The 16,245-nt window shown below is 39.6% G+C and overlaps 1 long non-coding RNA gene across 3 annotated transcripts; it reads left to right on the top strand.

Annotated features, from left to right (window-relative positions):
* Window positions 1-866: 866 nt before the first annotated feature.
* Window positions 867-14,522, top strand: LOC108449297. Of its 3 annotated transcripts, XR_001865447.1 has the most exons (5): window positions 867-1,867; window positions 2,347-2,496; window positions 3,674-3,868; window positions 9,018-9,177; window positions 11,214-14,522. It is a non-coding gene; the product is annotated as an uncharacterized LOC108449297 (long non-coding RNA). The 3 variants fall into 3 exon arrangements; XR_001865446.1 differs by having other exon boundaries at window positions 868-1,747; window positions 9,018-14,522; XR_001865445.1 differs by having other exon boundaries at window positions 868-1,867; window positions 9,018-14,522.
* The last annotated feature ends 1,723 nt before the right edge of the window (window positions 14,523-16,245 follow it).

Raw genomic sequence — 16,245 nt, 5'->3', positions numbered from 1 at the left:
GGGATAACAATATGTACCTTGTTGTTAAAATGTGGTTCTAGCAATTACCCTTTCATTTTTAAAGTTTGATGCAGTACTAGTCCAACTGAGTTTTTTAGAAAAGAATGTCCTTTTGTAATTGTGAAATAAATTTGCATAGGAAAACTCTCATATATATGAGTGACTGTATTTACTCTATATTTCTGACTTCACAGCAGCCAGAATTAAGATGAAGGACTAGACATCATGTAAAAGCATTTCCAGCCACAGCTAATATCACCTATCATTGCATGGAAAAGCAGAAGTAGAAACATAAAAAGAGAGTACAAACTTTGAATAACAAATTGATTTTTTCCTCAGATACTAATGGTTACAACAAGAAATAGCGAGAGAATATGCAAGTGTTATACAGTGTTACCTACAGCAACCGAGTGACTAAGATGCTTATTGTTATGTTAAGTAATCAAAAGTAGCTGCAGTCTTAAAAGAGTGGCAGATCAACCCTGCTTAGGCATATTTTTTAAAATGGGTGTTCATCAGCTGTTTTCATGTAGGAGGAATCAATTAGTAGAACCAAATTGTAGCACTGAGTAGTACATCAGCAAAAATAGATGAAGCAATCACAGCATCAGCAACTGTCATCTTCTCCCTGGAGAAACAAAGGCAGGTTTTAGCATCTTCATGGCCTGCAAGGGACAGCATGGAAAGGAGTGCTAAGTGTATTTTTCTATATGTCTTTTAGACTTTTGGTAGTAACACAGGAGAACTGAAATGTGATAGTAAATTGTATAAGCACCACTGGTTTTCTCACTGATTACTGAGTTAAAGTTTTCTGCAGTGCAATCAGAGAATTGTCAAGGAAGTTTTGATTACCCACTAAACTATATACTTAGCATGACAGTAATAAAACCCTGGTTAATTAAGGTGATTTCTCTTCCCCTCTTGACCTGACACCAATAACTCTCTAAAGCCTTCACAGGTTTGAGCAGAGCACTGCCATAAGGCCTTCCTTGTGTTATTGTACTACTGCTGCTGCATGGTGCAGGAACTTTCACCAAGGGGGAAGAGAATGGCACCCCAGGAGCCATCTCACACACCCAAATACCGGCGGCTGCCCCAGGGACAGGAGCACGCAGCTGTACCAGAAATTGCTCTTGACCTCTGAGAGGCTTTGCGGGGGGGACCACCCCTGACATGACACTCACTGGACACAAAGGACTATAGATGTGCAAGGTGATAACATACTCTCATATCTGTTATTTACTTGAACCTAGTCATCTGTTCTGTGTTGCTGCCTGCCCCTAAGGTGCAGTCAGGCCCAAGACTGGTCAGACAAGGCAGGACCTGTCCCTGCCATGTGCTCTGAATCCCCTTTGTTCTAAGCGCGGGTAGAACTGAAAGTAACTCGGATTCCACCGAAGCAGAGTCCGATTGGCTGGGTACGCTGGGTCCGCCCCTATTTCTCCCCTTTCCCTTCCCCCGAATAAAAGATGAGCCGAGCGGGCTCCTCCCCCTTGTGCGCTGGCTGCCCTTCTCCTGACGGCTTATGCGTGTCTCTGTCTGGGAGCGAGAGCAATCTACTAGCAGGATTAAAGCACAGAGCGAGGGCTGTATTTCTACCTCTTTGCTTTTGCTCGTGGTGTCAGCTTTGCAGCTACCACTTGCCGCTTTTGGAGCTACTGAAGTGCTCGATCTCCTGTGCAGTCTCTCTAGGTAGCTCGGGGCTTTCTAAGGCACTCCACTATGAGCCTGGCCGGCCAAGTGTGCTGTGAGTATTTCCACAGTTCTGTGAGTATTTCCACAGTTCTGTGTTACACTCAGCCAGAGGTGAGCAGTAGAGCAGTGACAGGACACACCAGTTCCAGGCATCTTACTGAACACGGCAAAGGTAGGCAGGGGGAAGGTTTTTCTTATGTGTCATTCAATCCTATTGAAGGCCTACTCAGCACAGGTGAACCAGTGAATGTGAAATGAAGATTTTAATTTGATGATTAATTAAAGTATCAGCTCATGATTTTCCATGCCATGTGTTAAGTTGTTAGTCTTTGATACACAAAGGTGCTGTTGAAGCACAAACCTGTTCCTGGGTAGACTTAGAAAGGCTTAAGTCTTGTTATTAATAAGAATTATAACATGAACCTGGCTTTTTTGCTGAGAAAGTTTTGGCACTACAAGTTCACATGGCCTGTAAGTTACTTAGAAAACTTCTGAAGTTTGCAGTTTGGAAATCATTTGTTATACAACTACCTGTGTTTTCACGGGGGAATGGCAGGTTTTTACTAGCTCTCGCTGGATACCTAGGCATGGTGGTAATGAGACAGACTGAAGTGCAGCAGTGCCTCTGATAAAATCATATTCTCCTCACAGGTATCTGGATTCAGGGAAGACCTCCACGGAGAATTAGGAAGTGAGCTGCTGGGATGGGCACAGGAGAACGTTACCAGAGGCAAAGCTTGATGCAAGTGTACCCGAACTTACCCATGCAGCAATGCAGATCTGTAGGAGCTCTTCCCCATGGTAATGTAAGGTAGATTTGGTTTATGGAAGGATAAATAATCTCACATTTATCGTGAGACAAGACTATAACAAGGGCAACTACTGAAAAAAAAAAAGATCCATTTTTATACATGTTTATCTTGTTACTGAAAATGCTGCGATGCTAGTACAAGCAGCAAAAGATAATGGAATATTCGTATTGTGTTTGTTTATCTAGCACAAACAAAATTGACAAACTCGTGCCAGGAAGATGGCTTTGTTTTGATAAATTATCCACAGAAACCTTGTTCTTTAAAGGTTGGCTGATCAGTCAAGGCTTTCTGTGTTTTTTTACAATATCTGCTGTGCACAGATATCTGCACAGTCACATCAGAGCTACCTCAATAGCCAAAGCATGCTCGCTCTTTGATGTTGCTACTTTTCACAGACTCCCCAAATCCTCCATAACAATTTAGAGCAATCATTGCTCTAACAGCAGTCTTCTTTATTACCAGCTTTGCATTTTGTAATTTCTAATTAATTTGTAGTTAATTTGCTTTTGGTTCACAGCAGATGATGGCCAGCTCTGTTCCCCAAGCTCTGTTCAAAGAACAAGGCTGCAGTTGAGAGCCTCATCGCTTCCCTGGCAGGGGAGCTCCAGGCGCAGGGACCTCCACTGGGCTCTGCAGAGGCCTGGGATGTGTAACCACTTGAGAGATGAAGTCAGAGCTGGCAGGGGAATGTAGAGGGGCATATTCATAGCACCTTATAAGTACCTAAGTTAAGTGGTATGTCTACCATGGCATCTAAGTTCAAGAGAATGTAAGAAATTGAGAGGATTTGCCCTGAGGGTTCAGCTCCTGGCTCCCTGCAGATGCCATGGGAAGAAAGTCTGTGATCCTTAAATCAGGCTGTTGTCAGCTCTGTGGCAGACTGAGCTGTCCATGCTCCCTTGAGCTCAGGCATGGAAGTGGTCAGCCTCAGAGAGCTGCCTGCAGATGGAAAGGTGTCTGTGTTCAGGCCAAGAGCTCTCCAGCTCTTTTTTCTGTTTGCTTCAGTCCCGTTTGTGAACTAGGAGCCTGAACTTTGCTGGTGTGGATGTGACGTATTTATAACTCATGAGACAAAATTTGAGGTGTCCCTGCATGGAAGCTTGCATGAAACTCTTGCAAGGTGACAGATAAATAGCAGCCCAAACTGTCTTTTATTCTTGAAACAGAAGACAGCTGCCAGGAGGAGAAGCTGATGTCTTGGGTACTGCAAATCACAAGCAGATGTGGTTCTTCACTGATTGTCAACTGGTTCAACCTCTTCTGCTCATCTCCTAAGTGCCAGTAATGCCTTTGAAACCCAGACCCCATAGGAAATACATTTCTGCATAGCAAACAACTGGGAAAATTTATCCAAATTAACTGTAAGTCTCCAGCTGAGCTTTTGTTTTTTGACTATTGCTTTATCACACACAGCACAATGGATTTATAGATAGGATGTGGTGAAACAGTATATTCATCTAGGGCCTGCACCATTCAGGTCTGAGTAGTTTATCCTACTGAATCTGTGCTGTGACTTGTATTGGCAAGACTGGACCAGAAATATGAGTCATGGTATGTAAAGCACAGTCTGCTTCAGAGTTACTGTAAGGTTGCATTTCTTGTGAGACTCTCCAAAGGGTAGAAATTAGAAGTATAGTCTTATTAACACTGGTAACTGTGCTTAGAAAATTTGGAAATATAAATGTATGTACAGTACATGCAAAGTATAAACAGGCTGTAAAACTATAGATAATGTAAATCCTGTTGTGGACTCCCAACTACTTTGAATTATCTCCCCCGGCTGTTTATAGCCATCCTTGCACTTCCTGCTTCTATAAGCAGCCCCTTTGTAACAAGGAAATGGTACAAATCTCAGAGAATAAGGCAATAACCTTGTGACTTCAGTTATTTGAAAAATATTACAACAAATTATTCTGTGTGCATGTTACCGATGTTGTGTTCTGGATACCATCCTTGTCCTGTAGTAAATGTTCTGCAGTATTGAGAAGGATTTTTTAAGAGTAGAAACATTAATTTTTTGATCAGGTGAGAGATTTTCAGAGGGCTAAAGTTTCACTAAACCAGGTAGATTATCTGCTGTTTCTCCTGAGCTGGGGTGGAAAGTGCACAGCATGGATGACATGATGTTTTTCTGTCTCACTGGGCAATGCTTTGTGCATTTACTGTACAGAATCCCTCTACAGGATGCTGCAGAGTCAGCCAGTGTCCCATCACAGACATGTGTGTGACAAGTGAACTTGCTAAGCTTAGAAATAACATTACATTTTTGATTTAGTAAGTACTAAAATGATTAAAAGTACAAAAAAAATTCTCCCCTTCAGGAAGATAATTTCGAACCAGCAAATATTTTTTGGATTTGCTTTACTGCATCTTCCCCTGCAGGAAGAGACCTAAAGGGCAAAAAAACGTATAAATTCTTAAGTGAAAACACCCTCGTTATTGCCTTAAAGGAAGAGTAATGGCAAACAGCCTGTGACTTCTCATTTCTAAAATCTAGATATTTCTTGAATGCAAGTAGGGATTTAAGACTTTGGATTTAAGTCTGTTACACTGTGCCAATCACCAATTTCAAATACTGTCACTGTATCTAGTAGGAATTTCCCAGACTTGCTCTGGGTTAGTTATAGTCAGAATCTCCTCTACAATATCTTCAACTACTTGAAGCCTCTATTAGTTTTTTAGAGATGATTTGGACTTAAGAAATTACTATTTGCAATCAGTGCATCCCTCAGTTTCCCCTGAGGAAATGCTGAAATGTGCTCATGTGGGAACTATCTGTGCTTTGTTAGCTTGTGAATTTTGTACCAGAATTTATATGGCCCATATAAGCAAAAGGAGTTACACACATCCTGCAGTTTGCAGGATTGGGTCCTTAAATTGCATTCTTTTCCATACTTGTCATCTACAGAGAAACAGTGCTGCAAGGAACCTGAGATTTTCCTGAGGATTTAAGTCAAGTTTAGGGAAGAGAAAGATACTAAAATAGGTAACTGAATATTATAACCAAACCTCCATTTCATTTTCCTTTTTCAAAACCAAGTATTTATTTGTTACAAATCCATAACAAGGACAGATTAAGTTTATTAACATTCAGGAAGAAAACAAAAGGATTAAGAATGGCTACTATTTTTCTTTGACTGCAGAGTGCTGGAACATGTTTAGCTAACTCTTCCTTCCCGGATGTCTGGTCCTGAACCACATCCGGTCCCTTGGGTGTCTCTGCACCTGAACCACTTGGCTGCAGGGACAACTTGGATGGGCACATTTGTGGGCCGTGGGTGGCATGTGGGATAACTCTGCTTCCCACACTGGTAATGTTGTTCCTGCTCCCTAAGAATAGGTTGGGGGGTACTTCTGACTCCTGTGGCAGAGACCTAAAGTGATCCTGTTCCATCCAGTGCACCCCTGAACTCGTTCCTTAAATATCTTCACCAGATTTCCTAAAGATTTTTGGCATTGGTTCACTACTTTCATGATGCTCTCATCTATAGCAAGAGAGTATTTACTTTTGTCTCTTAGTACCCAAGGCTGTATTTATAAAAGATCATGAGATTTCCAGGTAAAACTGGCTCTTGGGTGCAATTTCAAATAAAAAGCATGAAGGACAGATGAAATTCTAACATAAAAATAAATGATTGAGAAAGAACTACTGGCACTGAGGATTATTTTAAGCCATATATGTAGTCAGATAAATTCACTGGGATTAGTTTCTACTGCAAATTTATGCAGTGCCTTGATCATTGAACTTCACTGATAATTACTTACTTGCATCCTCATAAAAAAGAGGAGATAAATGGTAGTTGATGAAAGGCTCTAATTTATTGTTCCTGCAGAAATAAAAACAAACTTTGCTTTTATGCAGAATGGTCACACAGAGAATTTCTATTTCCTTTGAAAATGGGATTGTTATTAACTGAGAGGGATTATTTAACATAAAATAAGAGGTAAAATGTTCTCTCACACTGGGATCAAACTACTCATTATTGCTTTGATATACTTTTTAATAAAATGAAAAGGACTCATTCTCTTCAGGATGACTTTAAAGTAGACTTTACAGAATATATAGAAGAAAAATCCTAATAATTTCCTTCCTTTCCTTCCTTCCTTTCCTTCTTTCCTTTCCTTCCTTCCTTTCCTCCTTTCCTTTCCTTCCTCCTTTCCTTCCGCCTTTCCTTTCCTTCCGCCTTTCCTTTCCTTCCGCCTTTCCTTGCCTTCCGCCTTGCCTTGCCTTGCCTTGCCTTGCCTTGCCTTGCCTTTCCTTTCCCTTTCCCTTTCCCTTTCCCTTTCCCTTTCCCTTTCCCTTTCCCTTTCCCTTTCCCTTTCCCTTTTCCCTTTCCTTTCCATTCAATAGGAATACTTTATATTTTATTGGTTTCCCTGGATTTAAGACTTCTACAGTATCTGAAGGGAAGGAGAGGAATCTCAGTTTTACTGCATGTTTCTCAGATGCCCCCCCCACTTGCAGACCCTGCTGGGTGTTGATTATGAATCTCTAGGAAATCATAAACTCAGTGCACATTTTGGGGAACAGGAGAACATTTCTGTATGTTTCTTTGGAAACTCATTTACCATTTGCGGTACAGGAGAGCCCAGGAGCTGTGCCTGGCTGTGTCCATGACACAAGGCATTTATATGGTAAAAAAATGAGCCTTTAGTCTTTTCTCCAGAGAATTACATTTCATGTTCAACAGCAGTAGTGGAACAAAACAAACAAAGCGGGGTTGAAAGAGGCAACTCCTCCAGGCATGTTTTGCATAGCATATTGTATATATGAGCAGATTAGAAGTGGTAACAGATTTGCTTCCAGCTTAATTGTTAATTTTTGGTATAGCCTTCTGTGAAGCAAGCTAATTTTTAAGGCTTGGTCATGAGCCATTTATTTAGTCAAGTTTTCTTCTGTTTTCCTTTCTTATTTGTGCATTTCTGGTTTTGAACTCTTTGAACACATAAACATGATGGGCTTTTTTCCTCCTGTTTCAATGGCTGAATTAAGCACAGCACATTTTCAGCAAACACTCCTTCTCCTCAAATCTCCTGGTTTAAATTTTCAATAGCATATTACTTCTGTTTGTATGCCAAACCTCTAAATATGTTGCCCCAAATAATCACCTCCAAATGGAGATGGTGACAAAAAAAAATTATCCCTTTGCCAAGGATTTTATAAGTCTTGAATCCTCCTTGGATGGAGACAGACAGAATATGGAGCCAGGGAAGAAAATATCTTCAAGTAATTTTTGGTAATAGGTTTTGTCATTTTAAATTTTTTTTTAATGATAATCCTTTGAATATATTGACAAAATGGAGCATCTTGTTTGTCAATTAATATAGAGTGCTTTACGAAAGATATTATGACATTTGCCTCACCCTGTCTACATCAATATGACAGTCTCATTAAGAGTTCAATGGGGTTTTTTTTTCCTTCGTGTTTTTACCATGAGGACAAGTATGGAGTCACCATTCTTTCTGTGGCATGTATTTGCTTTCTCCCCATGCAGCGTTCGTCTAGCCTCTCATGACTTAGTTCAAAACACTACTTTGGATTTCTGTTTGTTGCAGAGAGTCATAAATATGGATTTATGTAACCTAGTGATTAGGATTAATGAATCCAGTGTTCATTACACTGGAAGTGAATTGTTAACTGCCATTTCTGAAAATATGTTTAAAATAAGGGTCTTAGTTAACAACTGACTTCAAGTCTCTCATTTTTGGGGTAGGCGAGAATGAATCAATAAGAGATGGATACTACTCAATGTGCGTTGCACATCCTACCAGCAGATATGAATATTCAGTATCACTATGGATTTTTAGACAAGGAGCAGAAAATTCACCTTTAATATGACCTTCTCTGCTGAAGAGGAGCTTTCACAGAAGAGTCAACCAGAAGAACTTCGATTTCTCTTCCTGTGAAGGGCTGTGTGAGACAAATGCCTCAAACAGCAGGAGATACCTGCATGTCTGCCAGTCCTCATGGAGATTGGCAATGCTGTGCATGGCAGAGGAGACTGAGCACTTTGCTTAGGAATTTTGGAAAAGAAATCACTGGGATGATCTCATATAGATAAACATGGTAGGAATTACCACTATTTAAAAATAGCAATATTAGTCAAATGTGTATATGCCTAGGCAAAAAGGTTTGGATGCTGTTAGATTTAGTCTTGAATTGTTTATATATCCTACCAAATGAACCTCACCTCCCATTTAATACAATAGAACTTCAGCAATAATTCTGGAAAATAGTTAACTGGCAGAGACAGGTGGATTTAAGTCCGTGTTTACTGTTCTGTAGTAGAGTTGAAAACACTTAACTTTATTCGCACAAGAATAATGTGATTTGAGATAAACCTAAGACAAGATGCCAAGAAAACTGTGCAAGACATATTTTAGTGATGCAGTGCTAGGATCAAAATCTCTTTCCTTAATATTTTCTTGAACTGCAAGATTTGCATTTGACAGTTTAATGCTGTAATTTTGTAAGACTTACTAGATTGCTTTATTTTCCTCTTTTTATAGAAATCCCTGCTCTCTGATCCCATTCCTGAGGAATTCTAGGTCTATTACAGTGCTGCAATTCCATTGCTAACTGTGCTTTCAAATGCTCTGTCCCTGAGATGCTTCCAAACTTGGCAGTGAAAGGAGCCATTCCCAGATCCTTCTGCTGATAAAAAACTTGGTATGACAAAGACCTTCTTCTCTATCTGACCTGTTTGGGACCGGACCTGTGAATTGAAAAAGTGAATGAAAATATGTGAGCTCAAAGCAGCCTGAGTTCCTCCTCACCACTGCATAGGAAGGGGAAGTTTGTGAGTTCTAGGTTTACCGGGGGACTAAAAGGGCTGCTACAGGCTTTCATTTACATAATTAACTGGATGTAATAAGCAGAAGTCTGGATTCACAATTCACTAACCTGAAACTTGTAAAAAGCTGATGGCCCTAAAGACAGGCTGGTGATTTCAAGCTATCTTTGAGAGGCAGAAGCTCCCCATGGGGCTTATTTCCTGGTCCACTGAGGTCTCCATGGATATTTCATTGCTGTTTCACCCCTGGCAGGAGCTAACACCCTGCTCTTCCTTGGGGAAGCGCTGAAAACCACAGCCCTAGGTTCTCCTAGCTGACTCAGTCACAGCTCCATAAGCACTGACATAAACAGTTGTATTGCTCAAAGACTGAAATTGTTCCAGCCTGCTTTTTTCTCTACACTTTTTTCTCTACATTAAAAGCGTATTTAAATTCATGTTATTTGGCACAAACAGTAGTTGAACAAATTTCTTGCTCTCTCACAGCCTTCTTTGTGGTGCAGCTTAGCACTCTGTGCTGTCTGCTGTGGCTGCTTCCTCATCAGACTACTCTGTGGAAAAGAAAATGCTACAAAGTCATCCTAGTGGAAATAGCAGTTTTCTTGAGTCTTCATCTACAAGGAGAAGCTACGCTTTTCAAGCATTTGTGCATTGCTTTTCCACATGCAGCCTTCAACTGAAACGGTTATAAAGGAGAAAATTAATTTTTCCTTCTACAGCATAAAGTTTGAGAAGGATACAACTATGCAACACTGAAATTACCTCAGGGAAAAATCTGTAATTTTTATATAAAACATTAAATAATAATTGAAGGCTGATGAACTTTCTTATCAGAATGAACTATTTAGCCTGACTTCTCTGTAGGAAGACTAGTAGAGTCAGTTCAAAATAACTCATGCCAAAATCTCTTGGAGTTAATGCCACCCCTCTTCTTCTCCAGTACTTAGCAGGTCCTGTGGACCATCTCTTAAGTGAAATTTTTTAAACTTGAATTTGAATGTACCTCATATTTCTTTCCATTTCAGAGGAACAGTACAAACGTGTATATATATATATATATAAATAAGTAAGTATATATATATGTGTGACACACACCCAAAAATGATGGCAGGTTCATTCCATACATTAGGCACAAATAAGACTCTGAAATGCTTCTCTGCAACCCAGTAAAATAGCAAGAAGGCAGAAAAGACTTGTGCTGATTCTGTGAATGTTACAATTTTGAACTGTTTTACTGAATGTGAGGTTACGTTTGAGGGTGTCTCTGATTTGAGTTGAATCTTTAGCTTACCTGTAAATGCAGTCATTTGTAATTTAAATCCTCATTATATCCAGCCCTAGAGGGATTTCTTGGTTGATGCATGTGATAGGAGTCATCTTCTTTTATCCCTCTGTGTCTGTGGGCTATTCAAGCATGATTTGCTATTTGCTGTTTGGTGTCTCAGAACGTCCCTACCAAAGCTTCAGCAAGCCTGGCTTGTTTCCAAAAAGCATCCTTTGTGAGAATTGAAAGAGAATGTTTGGAACACTATATAATAAAAGCAAACAAAATACAGCAGAAATAATTTTTGATCTCAGCAAGAGCTGAAAATGAAAATAAATAAAGACCAAGTGCTGCTTACTAAAATTTCTCTGCAGTGTGCACAGAGTAGAAAATAAAATAATTTTGTTGGTTCTATTATCATTCTTGAAAGCACAACACAAAGCAATGCTGATATGGTACAGGTCCATCTGCCAGCTGGGAAGAAGAAAAGAAAAAGCAATTAAGAACATTATAAATTTGGCTTGTTGCTCTGGGCTGGAAAGATCCAGTTAAGCATGCTGTGATTCTGAACAGAGAAGTACAGGAGACAAGCCAAGACAGAATTTCTCTTGATAGTATCACTTGACCTGTTTCCGCTGCCTTCCACAGCTCTCCCAGCCAAGGATATATCTGTAGCCAAATCACCTCTGGCTCTCAAAGCTAAAATCTGACAGCCCATGTATAAATCTACACTCCTGAGGATGTGTGGGCTAAATAGCAGCCTGGACAACTTACTCTTGCAGTATGATCCTGTGAAAGAGGACCATTCCGCACACCTCACTGAAGACAGCCAGCCCGCCCAGATTTTCAGAGCATGGAACTAGGTGACCATTTCAATTTCTCCTACTCCTTCTACCATCATCTCCTTGACACAAATTTGCTTGATGTGTGAAACCAAAGAGTAAAATAACTCTTGTTCTTTATGGGTGGTGAGAAATCCGTACCTCTTCCAGGAAGAAGGCTCAGAATTAATCGTCTTGCAAATGGTCTTGCGTGTTTGTCACACATCAGTCAACCATCACTGGCTTTGTGTTTGGGGACAACACAGGCAAAAACTGCTTTCATTGCAGCTTTTGCACTTTTGTTTGGTAGTCTCAGTGTCCTTTCTTGGTGATTCTGCACAGAACTCCACTGGTATGCATATAAAACAGCAATGGGAAATGAGTCTATGAGAAATGAATCTAGACCACATTACTCTTAAGTACCATCAGGCAGCTGGTACAGGTCCAGCCAGACACAGCTCCCTTGAAACCAAACCTTATCTTTATGTGTCATTGTAATCTGGAGGAAATTAATACAAGAGAGCTCTAAAGTTATATCTGCTTTACAGCATCTGTCCTTGCAAACTGATGATGTAGAATAACCCCTTTCTCTGGGTGTCCTTCTGGTTCCACTGTTCCCAGAGCTACCATGACACGGTGCCCTGCTTGCACCTGTGAAGCACAGCCCATAAATCTGCTACTACTGCCTTAAAATCATTGCTTTGCCATGTGTAGGTCACCCCTGAGCCTGCACTAATTGTACTGAACTGCAGTTATTTTTGTAGGCAGCATGACTTGTTCTTCCATCCCCTTCACATCTCGCACCTGCTCAACGTGCAGCCAGAGGACACAGACAGCCCCCCCTGAGCCAGGGAGAGGATCCGCCACATCTGCCAAGCTACCAGCAGGCACAATTGTGCCATTGGTGGGTCACAGCTTTGGGCAGGAGCAAAGTAGTCACCTGTTTGTATTTAAATAGCTCTGGTGGCTGTAATAATGTCAGGCCACTGCAGGTTTGCTGGTGCTTCGCAGTTGGACTCTGGGATCTACCCTGGGCTGGCTTAGTAGTTTTTGTTTTCATGCTCATGTAAAACATGGAGGGGCCAACAGAAAGTTTATGGTGGCCAACCATGGTGGCCACAGCCCAGTAGCCTGGCAACCACCTCCACTGGCTATCAGCCACCCAAATCAGCCATAGCTTGGGGAATGTCATGTGCTGAGAACCGAGAATCAACCTGCCAGCACTCAGCTGAGCAGGTGCAGGCTGGGGACAGCCTTCGAGATGGATATTGCTCCAATCTGATGCGAAATTTGTGCCAGATTATCTCCATTCATTAAGTGAGAGAATAGAAAAAATGGCCATTTTAATAAGGGTGGAATTGAACTTGAATACAGAAAAAATCAAACTAGTTGTCTAAATAGAATAAATCTTTTATAGTGTTCCCAGTGGTTTATAAATCGTCCTCAGCTAGTTCATGTTTGTGTGGAAGCTTTTTGTGAAAAGCTGATCTTATCTTACTGCAAGCATTTCGCTCCTGTTCTGTGGGGAAAAAAAAATGTTTGGTTCCATTTGTAGAATGAGATTAGAAATACAACTTGTGGAAAAATGGTGGGATTCTTGACACAGAGCAGTAATAAAGAAACCTCAGAGAGAAATGGGAAAAGGTTATTAGCTCTCCAATAAAGGATCATTTGACTCTGGAAGTGTTGATTTGCTCTCTTCTTTTGTGTGACACTGGGGAAATCAGACTTGATTTTTAAATATGATATAAATTGGAAATAAATTTCAAAGGTAAACTGAGAGGTAGATATTTAAAGAGTACTGTTACACCTTTGAACTGGTAAGTTTAATTAAGACAGATGGACCCATGAGTGTTGTAAAAAAGCAAAGGCTGGGTAAGCTCTCATAGTTGTCTCTCAATTTTAGTTTATTTCTGGCATTAGAAATGGGTGAGCCTTCCTCATAAGAGGCTTATTCCTACTTTCTCCTTTACTGGGCTGCCTGTTTTCTGAGAGCTTGGGAAAATCTTTATCAACCATATAGGCACTTTGAATGATGCAAGCAGAATTTTGAAAGGATTTTGTTTCATTCTCTCTTCTTAAATTTTGCCTATTAATTAAACTTGCAATTTAAAACCTATTTAAATGCGTCATTAAACATATTTAGTTTACTTCCAGGATAAATGCCACTATTTCTCATTTAGTAAATTAGTGAACTGGGGCATAAAGTAGGTAGCTGACACATGTGATGCACCTACCAAGCATGGAGTAACCTGTAGTGCTAGTTCCTGAGTGAGAAAGGACCTGACCTATGACTGATACTGTCTTCAGGGACTGAGAAACACATTAAAAATGGATCACTAGAGGAGGTGGGAATGATCTCAGGAGCTTAGGAGTTGGGTTTGGATCTGAAAGCAGCTGAAGAGAATGCAAATATTCTACTGGCCTGAGTGGGTTGCTTGAGGTCCTCACAATTTCATCCATTTCAGCAGAACAGAATTTAATAGTTTCTATTGGAGTTATCTGAATGGAAACAAAAGGCATCTCTTACAGCACAAAACCCTAAAATAGTAAGTTTTATAAATTAATGCTTCAGCCAGTTCAGCATCCAGTCTTGAATAATATTTCACTCATAAACAAACAAGACAGTGTTTCTGAAGTATTATTTGCATGGAAAAAAGATAGACTATTTAGAACAATATAAGAAAATTGTGCTAACTCATGCAAAGATGCATTTTATCCTGAGATTGTGAAAATACTTCTCCTTATTTTATTAATTGCCAGTAGATGTAGATTTAAGATGGAGTGCTGATTTGTCTCATAGAATTGTGCAGAATGAAGAAGCACAAAAAGAATCAGTTTTGTTATCTTCCATTTTAATGTTGCATTAGTTATTTGAGAGTTTATTGTTTGAACAATTGCTTCAGCTACCTTGTAGTAAATTATATTCCAAGAATGCTTCTATTTTGCCCAAATTTGTTAATTTTTAGAATTCATTGCATTCAAAATGGTCTCTCATTTGAGCAAGACATCAGCAATTTTATAGCAAATGAAAATCAGTTCTTGAACATGAGACATGAAAAATCTAAGAATGTATTAATTGTATTTGTATGTAACCAAGTCAACTGCTTTCAAATAAATGTGAATATTGTGGGCAGCTTTTTGTTGTTCCAGTTTTTCATCTCAACTTATTATTTCGAACACCAGCTTCTTACCTCCTTAATTCCTTTCCAAAATCCAATAACTGAAATAAAATTATGTTCTAAAATGGTAGCAGAAATCAACATCCAGAGTGATGAGAGGATGCTCATTGACACAGGTAATGCCATTTTCATATTGCCATGATGTTGGTCCAGATGCTCACGTGTCACTTGTAGGCATTGAGGAGGTGGATTGGGAACCTCCAGCAGTCCAGGAGCAACAGTTTTGAGCAGGGTCTGGAGTGACTATAGATCCATGAGGTTTGTAACTGCAGCTCTACTATTCAGTGTATATTCCTACCATGCGCAAAATCCCATCCCCAGTCGTAAGTTGAAAATGATCCTTTGTACACATAGATTGTGTGGGCTTCATTAAGTATTCCTGAGGACTTAAAGGAACACAAAATCCAGTGTCCTGTTTTCTAGACATTCAATGTTCCTGAAGGAAGAAGAAATGTAATTTGAAACTCTGCTGTGCTATTTATAGACAACCTAATATCACAGGTTGGGTGTAAACAAAATTTTATTAAGTTCTGACTGATGAGTTCCATGGCTGGTAAATCGCTCTTGGTCAGATCTGGGTATATTAAAGTGCTTGGTTGATTTAGGATGTGAATGTAAATGGCAAAACTCATTTTATGAGCTTCATTATTTCTGGAATGAGGCTTCTCATACAGCTTATTAATATACCTGATTTTTATTATCTTTTCCTCCATAAAAGCCACTTTCTTAATAGGTATTTTGACACTGAGGTTTAATGGCATTTAAAAAGATGACACAGCCAGGCACAGAAATTGCAAGTCATATATATTAAATTGTTCAGTCATGAAAAGATCATTCCATCCTAAAAATGGAATCTCTGCTGTTGTTTTTCTATTTAGGTTTCAGTTTTTGCTCTGGTAGTTTGAATGTTATACCCAGGGTAAAATAATTTCTTTTTGCTTTTAGGAAATAATTTTTTTTTTCCTTGTCCACAAACTAGAAGAGAGAGACAGCAGCTAGAGGATCCCAAGAACATTTATGGTTTTTGAGCACTTTTGAAATCTGTATCAATTAATTTGATAAAACAAAGTCCTCCAGCATGAATGCCCCTAATAGTACATTACTCTATGGATAGCTGTTCCTTTATTTGTATAAGCCACTTTGCCTTTGAAAATTCACTGGATCACCATACTAGGATAAAGTTTGACTAGGTGACCTTCCAATTCTGAAGGAAAACCAGCTCAAACTTCTTATTGCCAAGATTCTACAGGCTTCTACTGTTCTTTGCCTTGTCAGCTTGAGTCAGTAATTCAGACAAGACTTCTGCAGATTTATGACAGAATATTTTATCTTTAAATTTCTTTTCAATATACTTTTCATTTGCAAAAAGTTCTCTACATTTTAAAAGTATGCATATATTTAAGCTGACATTAATTTTCATAACGAACATGAAAATGTAATATACATAGCCAGCTGAAGCTCATTACTGTGCTATTTAAAAAACCTTCATAACCATATTTGTGCTAAAATAAATATTCTCTTTTTCTTAACAACCTGCGTTACTTACAGACAGTGGCATGCTCTTGCTGTGGGCAGAGGAAGCACCAATTATTCTGATGGCCTGAAGCTTTTCACCCTGTAGATGTGGTTGCAAAAGGATTGGGGATGTAGCCCTCCAGAGAACGTAGATTTTTCCGC

Source organism: Corvus brachyrhynchos, unplaced genomic scaffold (assembly GCF_000691975.1).
Source record: "Corvus brachyrhynchos isolate BGI_N302 unplaced genomic scaffold, ASM69197v1 scaffold116, whole genome shotgun sequence".
NCBI classification, from domain to species: Eukaryota; Metazoa; Chordata; class Aves; order Passeriformes; family Corvidae; genus Corvus; species Corvus brachyrhynchos.
The sequence above is the reverse complement of the archived record's forward strand: the minus strand, read 5'-3'. Positions and strand labels throughout refer to the sequence as shown.